This window comes from Olea europaea, chromosome 16 (assembly GCF_002742605.1).
Source record: "Olea europaea var. sylvestris chromosome 16, O_europaea_v1, whole genome shotgun sequence".
Classification (NCBI taxonomy): Eukaryota; Viridiplantae; Streptophyta; class Magnoliopsida; order Lamiales; family Oleaceae; genus Olea; species Olea europaea.
In genome coordinates this window covers 15,122,372-15,150,129 of record NC_036252.1, presented here as the reverse complement: position 1 = coordinate 15,150,129, position 27,758 = coordinate 15,122,372, and the positions used below count along the sequence as shown (strand labels likewise).

The window sequence follows — 27,758 nt, the reverse complement described above, 5'->3', positions numbered from 1 at the left end:
TCCACGTAGACCTCCATGGTTTTGCCAATGAGTTCGGCAAACATCATGTTGACTAACCTCTGATATGTGGCCCCGGCATTTTTCAATCCGAAGGGCATGACTTTGTAGCAATACAGCCCCCTGTCCGTGATGAATGATGTAGCTTCCTCATCAGGTCGGAACATGGGTATTTGGTTATACCCTGAGTACGCATCCATGAAGCTAAGTAGTTCATGCCCAGCAGTGGAGTCGACCAGTTGATCAATTCTTGGAAGCGGGAAGCTGTCCTTGGGGCATGCCTTATTCAGGTTTGTGAAGTCCACACAGACCCTCAATTTCCCGCTGGACTTTTTCACCAGAACCGGGTTGGATATCCACTTCGGGTATATGACCTCTCTGATGAAACCACTGCGATCGAGTTTACTTACTTCGTCTTTCAGTGCCTCGTACCGTTCCGGATTCAGCGCGCGCCTCTTCTGTCTACGGGGGGCATAGGAGGGGTTGATGTTAAGGTGATGGCAACTGATCCTGGGATCTATCCCCACCATACCCTCATGTTTCCATGCAAAGACATCTAGGTTTTCTTTCAGGAATCGTATCATCTCAATTCTTGCTTCAGGCGATAATGACATCCCTATGCGCAAGACTTGATTGGGGTCCTCTGGATTGACTGGAAAAGTCTCCAGTTCTTCTATTGGGGTCGCGTTTGGTTCATAATCAATTATTCGGGGATCTAACTCGTCAAGAGGGTGTCCTTGTTCAGGAGCCTCTTCCATTATGACATCTTCCTCTTGTTCAGAGGTATGCCCTTGTTCAGGGGCGTCGAGCATCTCCACATCCGTACCGGCTTCAGCGGGTACTGCTAGAATTACATTGACAGTCCGGGGCTCCGATTTTCGTAGCGAGTTCAGGTAGCATGCCCTAGAGCTCATCTGATCGCCCCGGACCATTGCAATCCCTCGTTCGGTTGGGAATTTCATGCACAGATAGTGAATGGATGTCACAGCCCAAAGGTCTTTTAGAGCCGGTCTACCCAACACCCCATGATAAGCCGACCTATGATCTACCACCAGAAATTCCATGAAATGTTGGGCGACCAGGGGGGCCGAACCCATTTCCACAGGCAGGGTAATCCGCCCTCGTGGGATGATGCTGTCCCCAGTGAATCCGAACAGCGGGTCGGTCATGGGGATTAACCCATGTTCAATTTGCATTTTGTCAAAAGTGGAGCCAAACAATATGTTCACGGAGCTGCCGTTGTCAACGAGCATGCGTTTTAATCCGTTTCTAGCCAGCGTCGCAATGGGGATGGTGAACTCCCTCTGCGTCTTCCTGCGAGAAGGTGATTGGGGCCATCTTGTTTGCTGTTTTTGATTCGTCGACAATGTAGGTGATCATCGGGAGATCCTTAGCTTCTCTTGTATAATTTCTCTGGGCATTCCTGGTGTTGCCACCGACGTGGGGTCCCCCGATGATGGTATCGATTTCCCTGATGACCTGGCTTCCAGCGAATTGAGCTTGGTTCTCTTTCCTGGATTGGACTCGGTTTCTCGATTCTCTTCTGCTAGGAGATTGTTCTTGGTGACCCCTTCCTCCCCTCCTCGGGGAGGTGGATCTGCGGGGGTGCTCATTTCTGCCGGAAGTGAGGGGATTGCTTCGATCAGTGCGCCGGTTGGCATCCCGACACTCACTGGTGTCATGTCCATATAGTTGATGGAAAGTACAAAATCTTGCTCCTGGCAAGGGCCTATTGGGCCTCTTCTTCTTCTTCTTCTTCTTGTTGTCAGTTCTTCCGGATGGTGCTGCCTCAGTGGGTGCGCTATCATATGCCAATACCGGCACTGCGTTCAACGTGGCGGAAGTTAGGGCCTGTCCGGATGTGGGAGCTATGGTATGCCCTGCTTGGGTCCATTGCTGAGTAACAAGGTGCGCTGCGGGGCCTCGACCTACCTGCCTCTGTGGGGGAGGGAGTCCCTGCGCGGCACGGTTACGATAATCAATCATTTCTTCACTAATTATTTCCACCCTCATCATCTCCACCAGCTCGTCGTACGTGGAGGGATTCTTGCTGCGCACGTCCCTCCAAAACAAAGTGTTCATGTTGAGACCACCTTTCAAGGCCGAAAGGGCTTCCTGTCAGTGACCTGTTCGCAGTAAGTAATCTCGTCTGTAAACCTGGCGAGATAGCTTTTCAGCGTCTCTCCAGGGGCCTGCCTCATGTCTTGCAGGCGTTGGATCGGCGCCTCTCCTTCCCTGCGTGAGAGGTACTGGTTCAAAAATGCTTTCTTCAAATCCGGCCAACTTCTGATGCTTAGGGGAGGAAGCCTGCTGTACCATACCTCGGCGGCTCCGCCTAGTGTTAAATGAAAGGCTCTGCACTTTAGAGCAGGTGAGGCTCCCCTAAGACTCATTTGCGTCATATACTTTATGAGGTGCTTCTCCGGATCCCCTTTTCCCTCGTACTTGGGGATCTTTGGGGGCATGAAATTAGTTGGCATTGGGAAGCTTCGGATTTCCCTTGAGAAAGGGAGGTTATCGTCATCGTCGTCAATCTCATAAGATCGGCAGGGCCCCTCTGATCCTTGGTCATCTTGGACGTCTTGGGGTGGAGGAGGTGCTTTCCCACGACTCCCCCAATCGACTAAGTTTCTCCTCTCCTTCCTGTTTCTAGGAGGAGGGACATACTCTTCTTCGTTGTCTGACCGGACCGACCCTCTTGAAGGGCGGATCCTATTGCTAGGATCGTTCCCTATCCGGTCGAAGACGCTTACTGACCTCTGGTCATGTTCTTGTGGAAAGTTGTCCCCCAAGAGTGGTTCTGATGGGTGGCTCTCCTGCATATAAGATGTTGTTTCGGTGTTATCCTCTCTTTCGAGAGGACGTTCGGTGTGCCGGCTCATGTGGCCTCGAGAATGAGACAAAGGGATTTCCCGTACTGGATACGATCCTTGGGGCATCTGGTGTCCCTGAGCTTGTATGAGAAGTTCCCGCATCGCCATATTCTGAGCTGCTATGTCTCTCATGCCTGCAGCTATCTGGGCCATTCCTTCGGTTTGGCTAACGGCAAGCAATGTGCAGTTAAATTGAAAAAGGTGGTGATCAATGCTCTGCTCAAAGTCTTATGATTGTTACCCGGTTGCATTCAAGATGAGTTCCTCATTTAAGTGCAGTTGGATGTTGATACAGCCTTATACGAAGCACTTGATTTGTCTTCTATGATATCCTAACATCAAAAAATACAATCAATGTGTATGGCATCCTGTTGACCTCTAAAAATGGCTCTTCCACGTGGCCAACTTGTAGCTACTCCACGTATTCCTCCCTACGAAATGAACAAACTGTCAGGCGCACACGGCCGGAACCAATGGGGGTGGCGGCCGTATACACTCCGACGGTCAAGTCAGGTTTGGGTGGTCGGAACAGTGTCCAGGGACTACACAAATCAATCAGTCAATAAAGGGGGAGGAGAATATATAAACTTGTTATGGAGTGCTATCTATTGAGAGTTTCATTACCTTTGCCTCTAGCCAATCTTTGGGTATTTATAGGTGGTATGAACCGTGGGATGTGGAACACGTGTATACATCTGACGGTATGAAGCGTCTGCTCATAGGCGTCAATCAGCCGCGCTTGTAGAGTGGGCGGACAGTTTGTTTCCCCCGAGTTGAATTGACATAAAGTTGATAAGTCACATCAAATAGCTTTATGGGGGACGTCAAATCAATTTAAACCTTATATGCAGAGCAAATCTTAAATTGGCAGCGAATCTTCTAACGGGGGTTCAAGCCACTTGAACCCGACCTCGGAGACGGGACACTTCGGCAGATCAGTGACAGGAATCGGTGTATCACTTTGGAGAGGTTTCGGGAGGTCGGAGTGGTCTATTTGATTTCACCGGCTTCGGAGTGGCGAGATAACACTTCGGTACGTCGGTACCGAGGCTCGTAAAATGAGGCGTAACATATTTTATACTCAAATCATTCTACTGTACTAAAAAAATAATTAAAAATAATACACAAAGAAATAAAACCATAGATTAGTGACTCCGAAAATTTTTGAATAAAATTTTGCTATCTTTCTTGCTTGATATGTATGCAGTCTCACCATTTTCTTCTTCTCAGCGCTCGAGTCACCCGCAACATTGTCGATTTGCCTTTTACCGGTGTTGTTAACTTTGCTATGGTTCCATATATGCGAAAGCAATCCCGAAAATGTGTAAATTAGAGATTGTAGAATGGATTTTCGGACATAAATTGTGGAAATAAAAGGAAAACGAGGTAAGTAGATGATGGATTTTGATGTGGATGATGATTTCTTGGGAACCTTAGGTTAGGTTTGAAGTCTCTATAACGAAGAAGATTGAAATGGGAATTTTGCATATCTCTGAAATAATTGAGTAGAGTTAAATCGAGGATTAAGTGTCATTGAATATGGAACGTCAAATCAACATAATTCATATGATGTCAGTTACAAATGAATTTTAAAGGTTGAACCCCAACCTTAAGGATCTTTCACCGTCCCGCCCTTGAAGGATCGTGAGAGAGGTTAATCACGAGATGTGTCTCCAACAGGTCAAGGAACAATAGTTGTCTGTACACTGGTACCCACAAAGAGTCTCAATCTATATTTCAATTTTAGAATCTATATTTAGAAGTGTATTTTTTTAATCTAATTTACATTTATATTAGCATATTTAGTTATAATTCATTGACTTCGTAAAATATGAAATCTTTATTTGTAATACGAATTTTTCCGTTTTTTCTTCTCCTTTTTAAACATCGGAAAAATTCGCATTTGCATATGAAATAAAAAGTATTTCATATAATATCATACATAATTTAAAATTTTTAAATATACTATACATTTCACATTATATGAATTACCATTTCAACTTTCCAAAATAATCTCTATGTAACTGAAAAGCATTTATGAGCTGCCAATGAGGAAATCATTTATTTGCATGGTAATTCAAAACTAAAACTGGTTTTCCAATGCCAGTAATTTGAATATATGATTTCTTAATCACTCTTCAACACTATTTCATGATGTCACTCGCTGATATTAATTATCTGTATGTATAACCTCTCGATTAATTATCTGATATTAACCTACAATCTTAACCCGCGATACAAAATCATTTGGTCTTCTATTACCGACCAGCAGCAGATACCATGATCTGGTTGACATGACATCGATCGAAATGCATATCGATATTAGTATGGACAAGGTTAAAATAGATTACAATGTTGGAGGTAGCATGGCATTTGTAACGACTAAGATGCTGAAGGGGTAATCAAGGCTGAAGTTAGGAACAAATCGGACCTGCGACGCGTCTTGGTGGTGTCTCAGCCTCTATGGTGACGGCTACAAGGCTTAATCAAGAGTAATGAGGCTCTCTCTATCTAGTTTGTACAGTGTATTGAGTTGAGCTAAGGAAGGAGTGTATGCCGGAGTTAAATTTAGATAGCTGTAATCTACTCATATTTTACAAGCAGCAGTGAAAAGAATAGTTGAACGAGCATGAAGTAAGTGCTGATAAGTAAAAATTGATCTTAGAGTTTGACTTTCAATTTTTAAATACATATTTTCCCATCATGAATTTTATTAATTTTCTATATATTTTATTAACTTTTATTAAAATTATAATTAATCAATTCACACGGCTTTTTAGAAAGACTACATAAATCGACAGGCCCTAAAAATGGAATCAATTGCAAATACTAGATTATTGTTTGAAATCTCACAAGCCCAAGAGCTAGCATCACTCGAGATATGCTGACCTACTACTCCAATATGGTTTTTATATTCACGACCCTAAACCTCATTATCAGCAACATATTATGGAAACGACCATTTCTTGAAATAATTTATTTTGATTTCATGGTATGGCGATTGAAGGTGAGCAGTCAGTGAAACGATACTTGATTTTCTGGATTAATTGACCTGGGGTTTTTGATAGGGATGCCAACAGGGAGCGTATGGGACGGGTCTGCCATTCCCGCCCCCGTCCTGTTGAGTATTTTTGTTATCATACCCTATACTCATACCCGGTTGAAGCGGAATGGGACGGGTTTAGGGCAGGATCGAGGCGGGCGGGGTAGGTCCCTTGCTCGATTTATCTCCCCATTTATTTTTTATTTTTTTGCTTTTATTTTTTTTATGTTATTAGTTAGTAAATGTTATTATTTTTTCTACCAATTTGTTAAAAACAACTTATGTTCTCTTTAAAAATAATGATAAATCTATTATTTATGTTTGATAAAAGCTTAAATTGAAATTAACATTAAATAGGGCGAGGACTATGTTTTCCACAGCCATTTCGAGCACTACAAGAAATTTATGCTTTCCCTACAAATAAAATTTGTAGGGAAAGGTTCATATTTGTAGGAAAAAATCTTTGCATACAAAAATTTTTTGTAGGCACGTTTGTGGGGCAAACATCGAGGGGAAAGGTATAAGGCGACGAATTTTTTAAATTTGTAGGCTAAAGTTTTTCCCTATAAACTCTTTGGAGACAAACACAATTCGTTGTGTAAGTTTTTCCCTGACAAAATCATTCATCTGTTAAAGTTAATTTTACCCACAAAACAATTACGCTTTTCCCTACAAATTATATTGTAGGCTAAATTGTATTTTTCCTACAAATGAATTTTGTGGGAAAAAAACATTTATTACAACATGGTACATATTATTTTGTGGGCTAAACCCTATTTAAAAATATAACAAAATTTATAGTTCATCCAAATCCAAACTAGGTAATTTTCAATTTACAGGCATCCAGTAAAAGAGTAAATAAAAAAATGACTAGTGATTCAAAGAAAATACAATAAAAGAATACAAGGCTCTGAGCTGATTATTAGCAAGCTTGCTTTTGAGCTATGCAGCTTGTAGCAATGAAATCACTCTGGTGCTTGTGAAGGCGGATTAAGTAACAGATAACACATAGCCCCACAAACTATTTCTTGACTAGTTCACCGGGAATGCCTTGCTGCAGTTTTTCAATAAACTTATATAAGAAGGAAGTCTTCTTAACGTTTTATAACAAAATATAGATAATAATGCAAAATCGATGCTAATCCACCGGCTGAACATCCAGATAGAATGGCCTACGTAAGAACAGTCAAGTTAACGATAGCAAGTAAGATTACAGTCTAAGTTGGATGAAAAAACGTAAGAGAAAATCATACATTTTCAACATTCTTCATTCCTTTTTCTAACAAATCCTCGATGATAGCAACAAAAACTCTTGCTCCTCTGAAGTAAAGTTTAGAAGCCTGATGGAATATTTACTGAACATCCAGATAGAATGGCCTACGTAAGAACAGTCAAGTTAACGATAGCAAGTAAGATTACAGTCTAAGTTGGATGAAAAAACGTAAGAGAAAATCATACATTTTCAACATTCTTCATTCATTTTTCTAACAAATCCTCGATGATAGCAACAAAAACTCTTGCTCCTCTGAAGTAAAGTTTATTAGCCTGATTGAATATTGACCCAAAAATTAGAAGTTTCCATAAATATTCGAACAACAAAGAAATTCACTATATGTTTGAAAACTGCCATTTCATTATATCTAATGACTTCTAGAAAGTGAAAAAGAAAATATAAGGGATCATATTTATTATATGATGCCATTTCATTATATCTACTGCGTCTATATCCAGTAAATGATGCTCCATCACAATATCTAACATTTATCCTATTCCAATTATAGAAATTTGGAAATTCAAATAGAGACCATATTTATTAAAGATAACACTGAAAAATATAAAAGTTTTAACACAATCAAAATCAATAAAAAAATTTGAAGTATACCTGGGTTGAACTTTAGCTTGTTGCTCAAAATCCCAGAAAATACAACCTGCTTAGCCATTTGCTTGGAGGAACCTAGGTGATTGTCTTTACGTTCAAGGCAAGTAGTGACATTGTTGCACTATCTTCCTTCCTGGACACCAAGATTAACAGATTTTGTTAAGTTATTATAGAGGATGAAAATTCATTATTTTTATGCATAACTTGGACGTGACCTGTGAAAAATCCGGATGAAAACCATTCAAGCGGTCAAAGCGATATGAAATAATAAAAAACAGTAAGTTTAACTTTCTGTACTAAAATATTCAATTTCAACAGGTTCAAGTATTTGGCCAAATATATCTCTGGTACATGGATGACAAAATCAAAAGTGAAACACTCAGTTTGATTGCCAAAAATGCAAGAAGAAGAAGATAAGTTTTATTCTATATAATTTAATCAATTCCATTGTGATGTTTGTTGATCTCAACATCATCATTTTTACTATGTTTCAAACACAGTTACTACATCTTTTCCTATTGTATGAATTATATTCTCCTAAAAAAATCAAGTAACTACTCTTATTTCCTAGGATGATCTAAAGTATAATCTTTTAATGATCCATTCTGCTGCCATAAAAAAAAAAACTATATGCATATTTTAATAGCTTATGAAAAAAGGACTAACCTCGATATGAACCAACCAATTGTTAATTCCTACACCAGATCCCCTATCAAAACGATATGCCGGTGGACTACCGTCAAAACAAACTGCAAACACAATGCAGAAAAATAAATATTGAATCTTTTTTTTAAAAAAATATATATATGCACGTAAAAAAAAAAATTAGAATTTCGCTCTAAATGTTGACCCTTAATGTTTTCCCTGCTCCTTTTGCCACAGCACTCTGAACATAAGTAATATCAACTAAAAATCCTTCTGTTCTTATCACAATCAGCATACAAACAAGAATGTAGAGAAATTTCCGTAATCTTCCATTCTTCATTCTGTCCAGATTTAAATGGATTCACTATTAATTCAAGAAAATAACAGAAAAATGCCAAAAATTTAAAAATGAAAATAAAAAAAATAAGGGAGAAAAAAGAATCTGCCTTTAAAAAATTATCAATACAAGAATTATGGCATATATATAGTAAAAAAATGATAATTATATTGTTCAATTCCATCCAACCGTATGCCAATATTCATGTTAGAACCCATTTTTGTCAAATCAAAATATTGAAACTTTTCCCAAAAAAGATAACATCTCTGTTTTTCCTTGGAAACAAAGTATGTTTTCTCAAATGATTCATTGACTCTAGCAATCAATGCTAAACATGTACAATGACAAACTAATACCCTAAAAGATACAGCAAAGAGTTAGTAATTTTTTTGATAAAAAATCTAGTTCTACTGATGACTCTTTACTCTTTTAGACTGTAATTTACATAATTACAATGTATAATAAAACAAAAATGAAATAAGAGTTCAAATGCTTCTGATAAACTCACCTTAAATCGGATAATCAAAAGATCTTTCACTAAATGAATTTTTATTCAAAACCCAGATTACAGTTTTGGGTCTAAACGGGTCTGTAGGACAAGACCAGACGATGAACCACTCAATAATAATAATAATAATTAAAATAAAAAAAAACACAAATTAGAGCACTCACGAACTGCTTTCACAAGCTCTCTCGATTCTGGACAAAATTACAGGTGACCCATGGTGGTACTGAATGCGCCTCGTTGAGAGCACGAAAGTGGTGGCGGTCCGCAATCGAAACGGTGGCTGACGGTGGTGGAAATATGGCGAAAATCGTGATTGGTAGGGCGGTTTTGGGTGGTGATTGGGGCTGTTTTCGACAACTCCGTAGCCCGGTGATGACTAGAGGTTGAAGACGAAGGTGAGGGGGTTCAAATGGTAGTGGGATCTGGTGGTCTAGGTGGCGGGTGGTGGTCGATTGTTGAGGAAGAAGGCGGCAGTTCTTCCGTAGTTCTCTCACGCACAGTGATGGAAAAAGAGGAAGAAGCGGTTGTTTTTCGTGTTTTAAAAATTGTGTGTGTTTTAAATTGGAAAAATTTCCCACCACTTATTAGCCTACAAACAGATCAAATTTTTCGTACGCTAAAGGTAAGGTCAGATCAAATTTTTCGTACGCTAAAGATATACCTTACCCTTCAAATTTTATTGTCTGAAAAGAATATAATTTTTTGTGGGCACAAGTCCTTTCACTATTAAAAAATTTGAATCAAATCATGGCCCTACTAAATGTCTTTTTGTAGGGAAAAGTGAACTGTCCACAAATTTTAATTTGTCTGTGGAATTTTTGTAGGGAAAGTATATATTTCTTGTAGTGGAGGCAATGACCCTCGTTCCGTACCCGCCCCATGTACTCGGTCAAGTGGGTAATCCTTGCCTCATTCGGGGGCGGGGCCCCACAAATATCGGATTGAATGGGTTTTTCGCCGTCCCCATTTGATTTTGACTCGAGAAATGTTAGCTTATCTTTGTAATTTGGGGTTTTTTGAGGTAATGGCTGTGAAGTCGAGATTTCCTCATTATGTTCCTTTTTTTTTTCTAGTTTTTGGAGTGAAATGGACTGTCCAAAATAATAAAGATGAAATTAATGTGTGAGACGTCATCTTTTTGGTTTCATTTTTTTCTTTGAAATATGCAGTAGAAATAGAATAAAAAAAGATAACGTGTATTATATGAATTATTATTATATTAATATAGGTAAATAATGTAACTTCCTCTTTAAACATTGTGCCAAGCCCAAATTAATAATAGCCCATAATTCAAAAAATGTTAAAGCCCATCTAATTTCCCCAAATCCAACCGAGTACATCTCATCCCCTCTCTCATAGTCGACTCTCACTGTCTCTACATAAAGATGTGACTTCTACTTGATTTTGTTATTCTTATATTATATGTCCTTTTGATATAACAGTCGAATTAAATCCCAGTATATGATTATTTTTTAATTATGATTTCCAAAAAATCATTTTGATTTATATTCCTGGTGTATGGAATGATAAAGCTAACTATGACATGTTTGGATAGTATTCCTTCTATTTCAATTTGATCTCTGTACTTTGGCTTAATTTATATTAATTAAAATTTAATCAATCCATAAGTGAATTGGAAAAATGCATGAAGGAGGTTCATTGAGATGAGTGAACTAGTGAAATGGTAGGACAGTATATGGAATTTTGAACCTTTGGTGCCTATGGAGTCTTGTCATTTTTTGAATTGGGAATGAGGGGGAAGGGCCAATTTTCAAATGGTAGAATATTCATATTTGTATTAAGACGACCTAAGGACAAACATAGGTAATTAGAGAAGCTGCATCATTTTCTTTATGAATTGTGATGTACAGAACGTGGTGAGTATGTTATTTATTTGTATTGAGATGACCTATTGGTAAACGTCAATTAATGGGTGAAATTGCATCCATTTTCTTTGGAATTTGAAATTAAACTCTTAAACAAACTTGTTTGGCTGTTCTTAAAACTCTATGGAAACTAGTTAATACTTGTCCAATATTTATGCTTGAGAACGCTGTTAAACAATAAATTGAAGAGACATTCTTAAATTTTAGCACGTGTCCTTATTTCTTGGATCCGCCCCGAATCGCTGCAATTTTTGGATCTATATATGACATGAAGGACCCGTTTGGTATGGTTTTTAAAAAGTTAAAAGGAACTTTTTAGATACAAAAGCTGCTTCTGGACTTGCTTAACTAATTTTATGAAAATACTTTTGGTAGTTAGAAGAATTTTTAGAGAAAGGTGTCCAATATGACCTTTTATAAAAGCACTTCTGGAATAAAAATGAGTTTGTAAACAAAAATTAAGATAATTTCTTCCAAAAACTTTTCTACAGGAAGTAAAGGTAGAAGCAAAAACCATGTCAAATGGGCTTGAAGCTTGTTTATTAATTTTATGTCTCTTGCAAAATTGGGAAATGTGAAATTAGAGTAGCTAATGTTTTTAAAAAGCGTTTTGATTGATAAGTGGAAATATAGAGAATGTTTCACAATCATTATTGTAGAAATTTTTTTTTTTTGAAAAGTGAATTTTAGGATGATGTGTGGTTAAAAACAAGGGAAACAATTTATTGTTATTCTTCTTCTTCTTCCTCTAGCACTAGAAAGCATATTGGAAGAATATTATTATTTCAGTTGCTAAAGCTTTGTGACACCAAAAGAATATATTCTTAGATTTACTTGAAATATGTTATGAGAATTAACCACTTCGATGTTCTGTATTTAATGGCTCATTGTGGTTTATGACTTGAATGTCGTGATGTTCAAGTTACATGCCCTAAATCAACAATCTAGCTTGCTAAGTTAAATGCATCCGTTTTATGGCCTAGAACTAAGCTTTGAGAAGTGATTTTTATAGAAATGATCTCATAAACTAAACACCGATGACATGGTAAATCAACTTATCATAAACTTATTCACCAATTAATTGATGTGTCATGCCACTAATATTTAGGAGATCATTTCTCGTAATCTTTATATTCTTCTCGACTATCGATCGTGATTTGTGATGATGAAACACATTGCTGATTAGAACTGTTACATTGACCATTCTAGTCATATTTTTATGGGAAATTTGCACTTTTTGTTTTCAATCATTGCAAACTGGTGCTTACCTCTTCTCAACACTTCTTCAACACTAGACGTTTTCGTCCTTTCATTTAATTGCAAATCATGTTATTCTATCCAAATGTCTCGTTAATTTAAGTTAAAATGATGAATTTGTCCGCTTAATAAACAAAAATAAAATAAGGCAATATAATGGCAAGAAACAAAGCAATAAAATTGCAGATAGCCTTTCATAACCATAGATTTCTCGAAAGGAACGAAAAAGAAAATGGATCGTGATATACAAAAGATTGTACTGTAATAGATTATGTAAGTTCCATTACTCCTAGAGAATGACCATTTAAACTTGATAAAATGCATAAATGTTTGTTTAGGTTGGTAAATATTATGATTTCAGTGCCTTGTTACATAGAGAACACCGTACAAAATAGGAGTAACATAAATTGTAACCATTTACCATATTTTTTGATTATAACCAGCTAATATTCATATTGGATTAGGACAACGCAAATGGCTGTCTGCAAAATCACATTTGAAGAGACGTTAACTAGGAATAAATAAAACAACATTAGCATACATTGTCTGTATTCTAGCTTAGCCCCTGTTTGATTCCCATTAAATTCAATTACATTACATTCCATTTTTCTCTCTCCTATTTTCAACCACACAATCTTCCATAAAATAATATTACACGTAAATCGAAAACTTTTCCTTCTTTTTCAACCACTCATTTTTCTGAAAAATACTATTCCCTCCATTTTCATTTTTAGGTAATGGGCATCAAACAGGGGCTAATAATTTAAACACACAATCCTAGAAGAAAACATAGATAACAGTTTTTGACAAGACAGAACATCAAATGTATATGCGTTTAGTTACTGATTCATCCCACCCTGATCATCAATATAGGACATCATAGTGGCACCATTAGGGATCGGCATGTTTGTGAGTCGATGAACTTGTCATATCAGCATTCGTATCCTCAGATGAAGTCTTTTGTCTTTTAGCATTTCTCTCGCCTTCTGGAGATCAAGACAAACAAAAATTATTGATAAGTTGTCTAAAATGAGAGGTAAAAAGCTAAATAACTAATAAAATGAGAATGCAAATGTACTTCACCAGATATCAAAGTAGTCTAAGTACTCCCTCTGAGATTAATGAAATCTAAGTAGTCTATTTGAGAAGAAATACCCATATCTTGGATGAATATGGGCAAGATAATTCACATCAAACCATAGCAATAACTTTACCACCAAATGTACATTCCCTCACTTTAAAACTGTTCCCTTACTTTAAAACTGTTAACCAGAGAATATCAAGTTCTAAGAACTAAAATCTTTGCATAGCTTTTTCAGACACAAAATCTACCTTTATAATGTTCAAACCATCCTTGAAACTGGCCTTTCGTTTTCCTAAGTCACTAAAGGCTACAAGACTGCTTCTACACTACACCTACAACCCTCGCTCTCAGAAATGACAACAATGGACAAGAACGACCTTTTACATCCTCAAGCTACAAAGAGGATAAAAAGCTTAGCATTGTGACCTACTTTTCATAGGTTGAGGGGAATCACAGTCAACTTAATGAGATCATGACTTTTTTTATTTAGTTTACTGATGGCCCACAGCTCCAAAGTGTTTGTGTGTGTGTGTGTGTGTGTATATATAATAGTGAACTGTATGTCTATATCTTTGCTATCATAGTATTAAAATGTAGATTAGAAACCATTGCCTAGGTTTCCATGATGAGAACATGTAGATCCAACAATTTCCATTCAATTTAACAAGATAAAGTTTGACTTCCAAAAAGCATGTGAAGTACTGAAAGGGTAATCAAACAAAGCCTTTTTCATATACATAAGGAAAAATAGGAATAATTTAAGTAGTTGTTTTGAGAGACTAGAACAAACTCAAACCCAATAAATAATTAGTTTCTTACTCTTAGTAAGAGCAACGCAAGCCAATTCAGTAACATTTATCTCCGCCTGCTTTTTAGTTTTCACTTTAGTTCCTCGGAAAGTATCACTTCCTACCTCCACAATTGACACAAATATAGGCTTGTGAGGAGGACCTTCTTGCAACGTCTCATATATTGGATGCTTAAGACCTCTTTTTTGGGGTCATTGCTTGTAAAAGATTTTTGTATGAAACTTTATCCCGAGGTAATTATTATGCATTAACGTGATACAACAACGAAAAAGCAATAATGATAACAATATAAAAATTAATTGGTTTGGATACTGACCTCCTGAGTCTCAACAATAGACAATTCTTGACAGAAAACTTTAACTGCTTCGTGGACCATACCTAGACACCCTATCATAAAACATTTTTCCAATCAGTAAAAATTATATGCAGTTTCATTCTGCTATTCTTCATCAATCTCCTAAGCACAAAACTGGCTTCCATTGTAGATCTTTCCCACATAAAGCCAATTTTATTCTTTGATGCCTTTTAATTACACTTTTATTGGTAATCGATCATCACTCTAATAATTTTATTGCATGGCTCATGAGTCATGAGCTTAATACCTCTGAATTTGCACAATCTAGAGTATCCTCTTTGTTCTTACAAGTAGGAATAAAACGCACTTCCTCCATCTATGCAACATTATTTTACTCTCTAAGAACTAATTGTAACAATTCTGCGACCATTTAATATCCAAGTTGTTCATAATTGTTTAAGCATGACTTGGTATTTTCGTGTTAATAATTTAAATAATTTGCAAAGTCATTTTTAATTAAGAACGAGTTATGGACCTCTTCATTTCTTGGTTCATTTTGGCATCAAATGTATCTATAACAAAATTTGGCACTTGTTCATGCCTGAGCTTTATACAAGTCATCTTGTTTCTTGCTTCTCAAACTTAACATAATCTCTATTACCCGACAGGAACACCAAACCTTATTAGTTTGTCATAAAGTTGTTCAGTTCCATGTCATCTAACAAAGAGAATGAGCCAATATATATTGAAATGTCAACTATAAAATTTTCACCAAAAGAACTTAGATGTTGCTCACAAAACAAAACATTTAGCATTTAGGTAAGCATATCCATAAATTTGATAGTTATGAGATTTTAAATAAAGAGTTAACCAAATAAAATAAGAAAAAAATTATTTTCCTAACCCTTAGAAATCTTATCATTGGAAAGTATCATACTCTTATTAACCATAGAAATCTGTGCATTATCTTGATGGTTCATCTGCATTATCTCTTTGTTGGCAGGTTAGATATCCAAATTACTCATTGAAATTTGAGCATTATCTTCATAGTTGGACCGCATTATCTCTTTGTTTGCTGGTTGGACATCCAACTTAGTTTTCGCGATAAGAAATCTTGCGCAAACAATGTAAGTTTCAATGTTCTATATTATATGAAATTTCCAAATCATAAATCCTGCACAAACAATGTAAGTTTCAATACTCTATATTATATGAAATTTCCAAATCTTATTGTGAAACGTCATACATATTTATCGATTATATATCCTAACAAAATAGTGATACTTATAAATGAATAGCTACCAAAAAACATAATAAAAAAGCATAAACTAATTATTAGAGCTGCCTTCAACACACCCATAATACAAATATGGGGAAGAGCACACAATTCTGCAATTTGCTTTAGAATTTAGTTTGAGAATTATCAAAAGCAAGCCCACTTCCCAGCACTTGAATTAAACAGTTAAACAAACCCTTTTCACTTTTCTATTTCCTTTTATTTGTCGGGAAAGAAGGTCCATAGATGATGACAAGTGATGAACTTTAAATCGATCTCTAGAAGTAACATTAGGACCCTGTCTGACAACCTTTAAAATGAATTTCTTTGGGGAAAATAAGTTTTGAAATAGTGATTTTTTGGAGAATGTGTGGTTAAAAAGTAAGAAAATTTTTGAATTTACGTGCAGAATATTTTATTGTGAGATTGTGTGGTTAAAAGTGAATTTGAGAAAAAGGAGTTATATTGATGGTTGTCAAACAGGGGGGGGGGGGCAAAATGTTTCTACAGGGAAAAAAAATTTCAGTAATCGAGGATTTAACATAACTAAAGATCCCACACCCCATTTAAAAAGAAAAGCTTGGCAAATAGGGGTAGAGGAAAAGGAGGCCAAGGGTATTCAATGCTGCGAGTCCCCATATTCTCCCTCCGTGCTAAGATAATGCACCTAAAAAATATGCAAACTATGCCCCGGAAACAAATCCTTGCACAAAGTATAAAAACTCAAGAGGTCATGGAGAAGCTTTTACTGTCTTATGTTTATAAGTGCTCAAAAAAGGATCATGGCATAAGTAACCTCTGATAATTTTGAGGCATAAACGTCCACACAGACCAGAAAATGAATTCCAAAAACTATAAATCTACAAAAATATGCTCATGATAAGCTATAAAACATCTTGAAAATCCAAAATTAAAAGTCTAACTTGCAACAAAAATAAGATAAATCAAATAGTAATCAAGTAACAAAATTGCACTGCTGACTACTAGAAGTAGAAAAATCCTATAAGTCTTCCATTTAATCACTTGGGATAGAGTTAAAAACTTAGTTGAAGGAGGTTGGCACGCTTGCTTTCTACTCACTTTTGCAATTCTTTTAAAGGTTTTAGAGTTCAGTTGTGTTAAAAATAGCCCACAGAACCCCTTAAAATATTCTAGGCTATAAAAAAAATCCAACTCAAAAATGTTGTCAATAATAAAATAAAAGACCCCAAAACAAAAGACAAATGAGCAGGAGGCTTATAACTCGACACCTGTACCTAAGTAAGTTGAGGCACAAACCTTGCAAATGGCACCCGATGTGCAAGCTACAAGCGCATGACGTGAGCCTTGCATGAGGTGAGCTTCAAAGGGTAAACCTAGGGCATTTTTTAAGGAAAAAAAAATATCAAAAATACCCAACTTTCATGCTAAGATCTATTTAGTTTTCAGCAAGAGTCAACAGTTTGGGCCACTTGGTGAAAAGCTAATGCCATTATCAACATTCACCAGGATCATTAACGACTCATGTTCAACTACTCTTTCACTCCATTCCCCACTGGAATAGGGAAGAGCAATTACTTGACACGTCCAACACCTTAATTGAGTCTATTGTTGTAGAAAATCCATTGGAGAAAAATTCATAGAATTTTGGACAATCAATATGAGCCCTAAACATAATTGTATGTGTAAGCATCCATAATTAATGCTGTCCTAAAAGAACTTGATCCAAGCTCCACTATTGTAGGACAATCAAGCAAATTAATATTTCTACACAAAATACGAGTGAAACATACTTCGTATGTACAGATTTACAAACATGCACGTAACCGAACCCCCACAAACTATATAGAAACATACAACAATCAACCCAAAGAGTATAAGACAACATATTTCTCACTTGTTTGGTGCCTCAAGTCAACAACCACTCATTTTATCAATTTTTATTAAAATTTATAAATCAAATAGGGGCTCATCAATCAAAACCCAAAATAATAACAACAACAACAACAACAGACATAGAGAGAGAGAGAGAGAGAGAGAGAAACGGAATCTGATTCATATATCCCCGTGCGAATAAAGCAAGCGACATCGGGGTGTCACTCCTCTCACAACAGGGGGCCTCTAAAAATTTTTTTGGTTATAGCCCATTATATAACTTTAAACTAAATAGATAAAACTTACTAGCGGGTGGAAGGGAGGGTAGAAATTCAAAATCCAGCAGAAGTTCAAGAAATGAAATGTGGAGAAATGGAGCTACTGCTGCAAGCAGAGCTTCCAAAACTAGAAGTGCAGCACTTAGCACAGCCACAGGAACAACTTCAACATTGACACCAGGGTAAGCGGTAGAGCTAGGGCAGAGGGCTATTGGAGAGATGGTTGGACGATGAAGTGGTCGTAAGCTATATGTGCCACCAGATTTTGAGCATCTTTGATAGTCTTGCACTGAACCAGAGTCTCGAAAAGTTGCCCATTTACATTCACTAAACTTTTGAATCTAGGGATATGACCTCGGCCACCACTTGCGGTTGTATAAATGGGCAAACCCCAACCCCTCTTGTGGCACAATTCTTGCTGTTTGGATTTGTACATTTTTCAAGAGAAACAAGAAGGGAAACTGAAGAGTGTAGGTGACTTTCAGGTTTAGAGATGAACTTAATATATCATAGCCTTATATTAACTTCAATCTAACTGTCTTTTTCCATGTGCCTGAAACCATTAGTATAATTATTTATAAAAAAAAAATATTAAGTCCATATTTGGGGAAGATTATCATAAAACTTTTAGCATATTTTGATGAATCTTTATGAAATATGTAGTTGAAAAATTATGCTAATATGTGATCAAAAAATTATAAATTGTAAAGTTGGTAAAAAAAAAAAAAACAAAACAAAACAAAAGAATCATTATAAGATCGAGAGGTATCACGTGATAGACGGCTTATTATTTTTAGCTCGTGAAAATTATTAATTTTTAGGCTCCCGTTGGTAGCAATTTTTCACCCAAAAAAATTAATTTTTTGACCACTATTTCACTATTTCAGCTGTCATTTTTTACCTTTTCACTCATAGGTGGAATCCACATTTCTCTTTAATGGTAAAAAAATCAATTCTTATGATCATTAGCAAATAGTTGATTGTTATGACCAACGTTAATTAATTAGAATATTACACAATGATGGACAATATACGAGGGTGTCATCAACCAAAATTTTAATGAACTTTTAAAAGATTATAAAACTTTAATGAATTTCGTGAATTTAAAATCCATAAGGGTGTCCTTCATGCATATTCCTACCGTATATTTCTTATCGTATATGCACATATACACCGTATTTGCACAAGAATAGGAGTAATTTTTTTAGTTGGTGAAAATTATTATTATTATTTCAATTTGTTAAGAACAACTCATGTTCCCTTTTAATAAAATATGATAAAAGCGGGTTGGGGACCATATTTTCAGTCCCCATTTTGGCCCACCCCGTCCCATTTACAGTTACCCGATTAGTCGGGTAATCTTCATTCCATTTGGAGTGGGCTACGAATGATGGGTTTAACGGATTTCTTTTTGCCGTCCCTAGAAAGAGGCCATGTTATGCCCTTCTTTATTCGGTCACTTTGAAAGCTGTTCTAGATTCTGGGCCACTTGATCGATGTAGGATTCCCTCATCTTGATACTATTGAATTGTGGACCGATTTTTATTGGACTACATTAATGCTCGCGTTGTTTTGTCATTCTTGGGCTTGGTGTCACTTGGGCTCATTAGACTGTTTTTGCATGCAATTTGTAAAATGATTTACATGATTATTGTTTTTAGGGATATCAATGAGCTGAGCCGAAACTCCCGGCTCGGGCTTTTTTAAGGCAAGCTTTTTTTGGCCAGAGCCGAGTCAAGCAAAAGCTGGCCCAAAAAATTAAAGCTCAACCTGAGCTTTTGGCTCAAGCCTTACAGAGCCGAGCCAGCTCTAATTAATTTTTAATAGTTTCCCCTCTCAGCTGCCAATAGCTGCTTGACAGGCAGCTATCATACCATATTTATCGTATTTGACATCACAAATAGCTTTATATCTACCAAACATGTAGCTCTCACACAAACAATCTGTATATACTCTTACCGTATTATACCTAAGATACCATATTTATACGTATTGTATTTGAGCTCACCGCATTACTGATTTTACATTAAACTACCGTAATTGTAGTACATGCCGTATTCGACGTCACCATATTTGCACTCGCCATTGTGTGAAATTAAGATAATAATCTTCAAATACGATGTTATGTGCAAGATATACGATTATATTTAAAAGAAAAAATTTCATTTTCACTCCATTAAATAATATCATTGCATAGTTTAGATTTTTGATCATAAATGTCATGTACCAACCTAAAGAATTGAACAATATCCAACGGTTCCTTGGACATTGATATGCTCTGCCAAGTGGTTAGTTGGGCCCACTATTATCAAAAAGGTGTAGTTGAAAATTGGTGAAAAATTAAATTAAAGAGGTTTAGTCATTTAGAGGAGGTCAAACGAAAGCTTAATAAAGAAAAAAATTGAAAGAGCTACTCTTAAAGTTGTATTATGCAGATGCCTGTTAAAGGTAGCTATTGGTAATAGGCAATAAGGCAGTTACCCGTAGCTGCATCACCTACATGCTGTGAAGCAGTTCCTATACACGCTGCATGTGAGATACGTAAATTTAGAATTTAAATTTTGTTGAAATGGATATTTTTTTTATTTGTTATAAAAATGAGGTAAAATTTTGAATTCCATACCAATTCATTTCAATTAATTTTAATTTACAGTATTCTAGTTTCAAAATTTTCTTATTATACAATTACAAATGAAAGTTAGTTCGATGATAGTCTATTTAATTACAAGTTAAAGCTGAACTTTTTTCTCTGAATTTATTGACAATTAATATTTATAAAAAATATATTAAACAAAAGATAAAAGAAATATTTATTAAATAAAAAAGATTTGTCATCTCAAAGTGTACAAATTTTTTTTATTACGCTTCTTATTCATAGAGTGCTTGAGATACCACATAAAACCGAGTTCATTATTGGAACCACTATGGTTTCTTGGCCTGCAGGCCCTACAAACTTTCTTGTTGTCCCTAAAGTCAATAAATGCTACCACATTAATGCATTAAATAATCGTCTATTATGTACATGTCATGTAGGATGACAATCGCCGCAATAAGCGACTACTAACATCATATTCTTTATTAAACATCAAACAACCCAATTTCATTAATACTTTGCCTTGTAAGTGGGGGTTTGGAATTGAAATTAGTGTAATACAATTAAATCAATATATCCAAAAAAACTCAAATAAGTACCTAATGAAGCAAGTTTATGAGACATCACATCCATTGAATATATTTATATTACTCTTTTATAACACATTGCATTTAAAAGAAACACATTGCATAAAAGATTGATTCATGTACTTTAAAGGGCTGAAGAAAATAAATAAATGAGGCTTAATTCAAGAAGTAGGCACAAGACTACTTTTTGTTTTCCCATAGGGTGAGGTGTAATAATGAGAGAGAGAGGGAGAGAGAGAGGGAGAGAGGGAGAGGGAGAGGGAGAGGGAGAGGGAGAGGGAGAGATACGATGTTGAATATAATAATAAAACAAGGCTCACATATTTATATTCGTACTAACATACTTGTGTAATAATGAGAGGGAGAGGGAGAGGGAGAGGGAGAGATACGATGTTGAATATAATAATAAAACAAGGCTCACATATTTATATTCGTACTAACATACTTGTGTAATAATGAGAGATAGAGAGAGAGAGAGAGAGAGAGGGAGGGAGATATTGAATATAATAATAAAACAAGCCTCACATCTTTATATTTGTACTACTATACTTGTGTAATAATGAGAGAGAGACAGCGATGTTGAATATAAATAATAAAACAAGCCTCACATCTTTATATTCATACTACCGTAATTATTCCTTTTAGTTAGCAGCTTATCCACATGATCAAAGAATTCTCCGTAAACTAAGGCCCTGTTTGATAGTGCCAATTTTCCGAAACATATTCCATTTTTCAACTTTTGAACTGTTTGATTGCAATAATTTTCTAGGGAATTCATTTTTCTTCCCCCTCCCCCCCACATGTGCAATTTTCCTTGATTTTGTGGAAAACCAATTCCTACCAACTCCATGGGAATTGGTTTTCCTGGCAGGTTTTTTTTTTTTTTTTTTTTGACAATTGAAACAAATTCTATTCCCAATTGTAAAAAATTTGTCTATTTAATTGAAAATTTTCGTGAAAAATAAAGACAAACAAACACCAAGAGATAGAAAATTTCAACATTTTCCACGTAGAAAATTATATAAATCAAACACATTAATTGACAATTTTCGGAAAAATAAGTTTTAGGTAATTCAATTCCCTTAAATTCGTTTTCTTTCCACCTAAATTTCATTCTTGCAACCAAACAGACCCTAAATTTAAAATCAAATAAAATTTCTACAGAAAATTAATTCACCAATAATTCGATTATTTTCTCGAATCGTGAAAGATTAATTCGACAAAACCACATTGTCTAAATTTGCTCCTTACCAAAATGTCCCAACTCCCGGTCGAATAATAAACATGTGTTTAAGGTAAAAAAAAAAATGCAAAAGATAGAGATGACGAAATCATACATGTTACGTATTAAGAGGCGCTGTGGAAGGGATTTACAATTTTAGGCCCAAGATTAGAAATAAAATGAGGGAAAAACTAGAACCCGAAAATACATCTATGTGTAACACTCCCAGAATTAAAATACCGAATTTTGGAGATATTATCATTTAACATTCTCTTAAAATCATAAATGCGGAAGCGATTAAATTTTTCTTCAACATAATGACCATCAATGACTTCATTTATAAAAAAAATATATTTGTACTTAATAAAATATAAGACGATTAAATTAAAACTTAAGCTTATTTCAAAACGAAATCAAATATAAATTATATTGGTACTGAGTCCGGGACACCACAAGCTATCAACTAGAATCATCATATTTTCATCATCTAAAAATGGAGAGGGATAATGTGGGATAAGCTAACACTCAGTAAACAAACCCCATTCACATGATGCGTGTTGATAATATGCATATGCATTACTTTAAAACGAAAAGGCATTTCTCAATATGTATCCCTATTCTTTCATTTTTTTTAAAAAAAAATTAACGTCGTGAGCTCATTTGATGCATCGCCTATAGCCAATTAGAATGCAGTGGGCCATGTTATTTGGAACCTGATCGAATTCTACAGGTAGTACCGTCAAACAGTTAACATTAATATTAACATTGAGCATACATCATTCATCATTGAACATTGCTCGGGTGCGCTGACCTCCCACACCCCATTTCCCACTCACACCTTCATGTCATAAACATACATCTCGTAGCAAAAACATTCGGGATACATATCTTTAAACATTCATTGAGTCATGACATTTGGAAAACATTTTATTCATTGAAACTTCATGTATGTTTATGGATGCATTGACATGCATGAGTATGCATAAAACATTCATGACATAAAACGTAATAACTAAACATCATGTTCACATAATATCAAATTTATGCAACACATTCATACATTTAATAATATCACGTGTCATGAAGATAAGATGAGGTTTATTCACCTCAAGTCCTTAACACTTTTATTTTTCAAAATGACAAGTGGAGATGTCCCAAACTGCCCACGGATTCAATGTGCCGAGAGTCCTAAGTCATAATCATTAATTCAAAACGTCCACATACTAATTATTTATTCTAATTTAAATTACTTTAATACAACTGGACCTAGCTATAACACTTTATCTATTAAAAATTATAAGGCTGTTCTTACTGTAAACACACATAAAACTCAGTAAAATTAATATGAAATGACAAAACACATGTATTGCCTTAATGGTATAAATCTTGTATTAATGCGCAAACAAAAAAGGGGGAAGCCAGACCACAGAATTTGGAATTACACTAACATTTGGCACCATTTTTCTTTTGAAGTTACAAATAATTAAATTATATCAACCCATGGTTATGTTTGCGTAGCTAAATTATTTTGAAATAATGGACAACGCATAAACTCAAATGAATGGAGGGCATGTTTGGTAAATTTTATAATAGTTTACTGGTAAGTATTAAAAATCAATAATGTTGACAAGCCCACGCATGAGCCAAGAGATTCTATTTGACATATTTTAACACAACCATATCTATCCTATCATTAAATTTTAGCTAATGAAATATAAGGATTTCTACATTGACAAGGTTATTTTAAAATGAAGTTGGTATAAATCAAAGTGTGATAATAATACAGCGACTACTAATTTATAACACGTATAGTGTTATAACCATTGTTATCTAGATTACAATTAAAGAAAAGGTAGAGGGATAAAAGCATAAAAATATATAGACACACATGCATAAAGACATTTTATATACACGTGTTAGTGAAATCTGTAACATACCACCATACGCATGATTCAATAAAAGATGTTAGGTTCTCATTATGTAATTAAACAAAGATAGAATCACAAAATGATGTAAAAAAATAATAATAATAATAAAAAAATAAAAAAAAATCCCTAGTACCTTGGACACAAGAGTCTAATGACTTCATAAGCGAACGAAAACAGAATAAGGGAGAAGTATTCTTTTGATGTTGAACGTTATTTTCCTTGGGGCATAAAGAACGATTTTTCTTTTATAAGCAAAAAGATAAGTAACTAGGCAAAAATCTTGGTTTCTAAGTTTATAATAGATAATTAGCATAATTTGTGCCAATTAACTAATTAGCAATTTCATTAAGTTGACTCATGGTTTGGTTCCATTCGTTTTATACTATCTAAATATAAATCCAATCAAAATAGCTAGAATGAATTTTAGATTTAAGAAAAGATATAAATGTTGCTAAGGTAAAGCGCCTATTATGAAACAAATGCCATTCAATACATAATTATGTTTACTTGAATTTTAAGCATATTATAATTAATTTTAAGGGACAAGTCAATCGTCTAAGACATTCAAGGTACATTCCATTATAAAATATAAGGTTAGTCACAACGACGACAAATTTAATGACTCAATATAACATAAATTTAACTAATTAAGATATGGATGATAATTACAAGGAAAATAATGCGACGTTACAGTATGAGCTTCCATGTAGATTTTGAAGTTTGTAGAAGACACAGAATTTAGTAAATCAGATTTTGAGTGTTCAAGTTGCAAAAGACGAAAATACTAAAACTATGAAACACTACCCTTTTTTTAATAAAGGATTCCGATCTTGGCATGTTGTTCTGATATCAATTGTTGAATAATAATAATAATAATAATAATAATAATAATAATAATAATCACATCTTTAAATTCATAATCCCACAAGATATATCTGCGAAAGACATCTTGAATACAAATATTAGTGTTAAATCTTCATCTCCTTGTTCTCACAAAAATATTAGTCGTCAATGGGGTAAGCCAATAAAAATATATGGAGAATAGAGGAGACCTTTAGCCTCTTATATAGAAATTTATTAAATCGTCCCATTAATTAGTGTTAGAGACTTAGAGTAAACAAAATATCACATTGGCATGACCTAAAATGTAGAGCTACTTTTCTCTTTGATGTTCATGATCTTCTCAATTAGACAATGTACATACTAGGGAAAGCATACTGAAAAAACAAACCCAAACATAGGCCTACTTAAATGTGTATCCTTATATTTTCTCCTTTAATTGAGCGTCAACATAACTAGCAAGGGGTCACAGATGAAGAAATCAAAGGACCCACCAATAAATTCTTAGCACCTCATTGGTCCTACCCATATAGACCACTATGGTATCTGTCAGTTTATAGGGGCTATGGAAGTACCGTAATGCCAGATAACACGGTGGTCTAAACCCACCTCTATAATTAAATGAATTGTGCCATAGGTATAGTCTAGAGATCATTATTAATGAATTCTTATGATAAAGTTTACAGAGCTTCAATTTTAAGGCTTACCGTATAGGAATAATGGTCAACTGATTTCTTGATTTTTTGTCTTTTCATCCTTGTGTTCAACCAATTGCATGTATTTTTATCTACTTTTTGTAGACCGATACATTACCGTATAGGAACAATGTCTTGATTTGGCAGCATGATATTATGAAGTATTCGAAAATGAATGCAACAAATGAATGAAGGTACGTCTTTCAGTTGAAATATGGAAGTAGCTGTTACACTAATTTCAATTCCAAATCCCTACTTACAAGACGTAGTATTAATTGTTCGATGTTTAAATAAAGAATAATAATATTCATAGTTGCTCATTGCGTCGGTAGTTATTCTACGTGATATGTACATTATAGACGATCAGTTAATGCATTAAAGTCTTAGCTTTTATTGGCTCTAGGGACAACAAGAAAGTTTGTAGGGCCTGTACGCCAAGAAATCATAGTTGTTCCAACAATGAACTCGGTTTTGGGTGGTATCTCAAGCACTCTAATAAGAAGCGTGATAAATTTTTTGTACACTTTAACATGACAAATCTTTTTTAGTTAATAAACTTTTTTTTCCATCTTTTGTTTAATATATTTTTTATAAATACTAATGGTCAATAAATTTAGAGAAAAAAGTTATGCTTTAACTTGTAATTATATAGACTATCATCGAATTAACTTTCATTTGTAATTTATAGTAAGAAAAATGTGAAACTAGAATAATGCAAGTCAAAATTGATTGAAATAAATTCATATGAAACTCAAAATTTTACCTCATATTTATAACAAATAAAAAAATATATCCATTTCAACAAAATTTAAATTCCAAATTTACATATCTCATAGGCAATGTGTATGGGAACTACTGCCCAGCATGTAGGTGACGCAGCTACTATAGCTGCCTTATTACCTGTTACCTACCTTTAACAGGCAGCTGCATAATACAGCTTTAATAGCAGCTTTTTCAATTTTTTTCTTTATTAAGCTTCCGTTTGGCCTCCTCTAAATGACTAAACCTCTTTAATTTAATTTTTCACCAATTTTCAACTAAACCTTTTTGATAATAACGGGGCCATCTAATCACTTGGCAGAGGATATCAATGTCCAAGGAACCATTGGATATTGTTCAGTTCTTTATGTTTGTACATGACATTTATTAACAAAAAATTAAACTATGCAATGACATTCTTTAATGGAGTGAAAATGAAATTTTTTCTTCTAAATATAATCGCATATCTTGCACATAACCTCGCATTTGAAGATTATTATCTTTATCTTACACAATGGTGAGTGCAAATACGGTGACGTCAAATACGGTATGTACTGCAATTATGATAATTTAATGCAAAATCAGTAAGCGCGAATACGGTGAGCTCAAATACAGTAAGTATAAATACGTTATCTTAGGTACAATGCGATAAGAGCATATACAGATTGTCGGTTCGAGAGCTACCTATTTAGCAGCTATAAAGCTGCCTATGACATCAAATACAATGCAAATATGGTATGAGAGTTGCATGTCAAGCAGCTATTGGTAGCTAAGAGGGGAAACTATTAAAAAAAATCCGAGCTGACTCGGCTCGGTAAGGCTCGGCTAAGAGGGGGAACTATTAAAAAAGATTTGAGCTAGCCTAGCTCGATAAGGTCCAAGCCAAAAGCTCGGGTCAAGCCTTAATTTTTTGGTCGAGTTTTTACTCTGCTTAGATCTAGCCAAAAAAGGCCCAAACTGAGAGTTTCGGCTCGACATATTGACACCCCTAAAGACAATAATCATGTAAATCATTTTACAAATAGCATGCAAAAACAGTCTAATGAGCCCAAATGACATCAAGCTTAAGAATGACGAAACAACATGAGCATTAACGTAGCCCAATAAAAATCG

At 35.0% G+C, this 27,758-nt stretch overlaps 1 long non-coding RNA gene across 5 annotated transcripts; it reads right to left on the bottom strand.

The window, feature by feature from the left end:
• Positions 1–6,772: 6,772 nt before the first annotated feature.
• Positions 6,773–9,840, bottom strand: LOC111412240. 5 transcript variants are annotated; one of them, XR_002705993.1, is made up of 7 exons: positions 9,447–9,840; positions 9,283–9,363; positions 8,643–8,778; positions 8,459–8,541; positions 7,796–7,925; positions 7,167–7,253; positions 6,773–6,967 (listed from the first exon to the last, which is right to left on the bottom strand). It is a non-coding gene; the product is annotated as an uncharacterized LOC111412240 (long non-coding RNA). The 5 variants fall into 5 exon arrangements; XR_002705995.1 differs by lacking the exon at positions 8,643–8,778; XR_002705994.1 differs by lacking the exon at positions 9,283–9,363 and having other exon boundaries at positions 9,447–9,839.
• Positions 9,841–27,758: the final 17,918 nt, after the last annotated feature.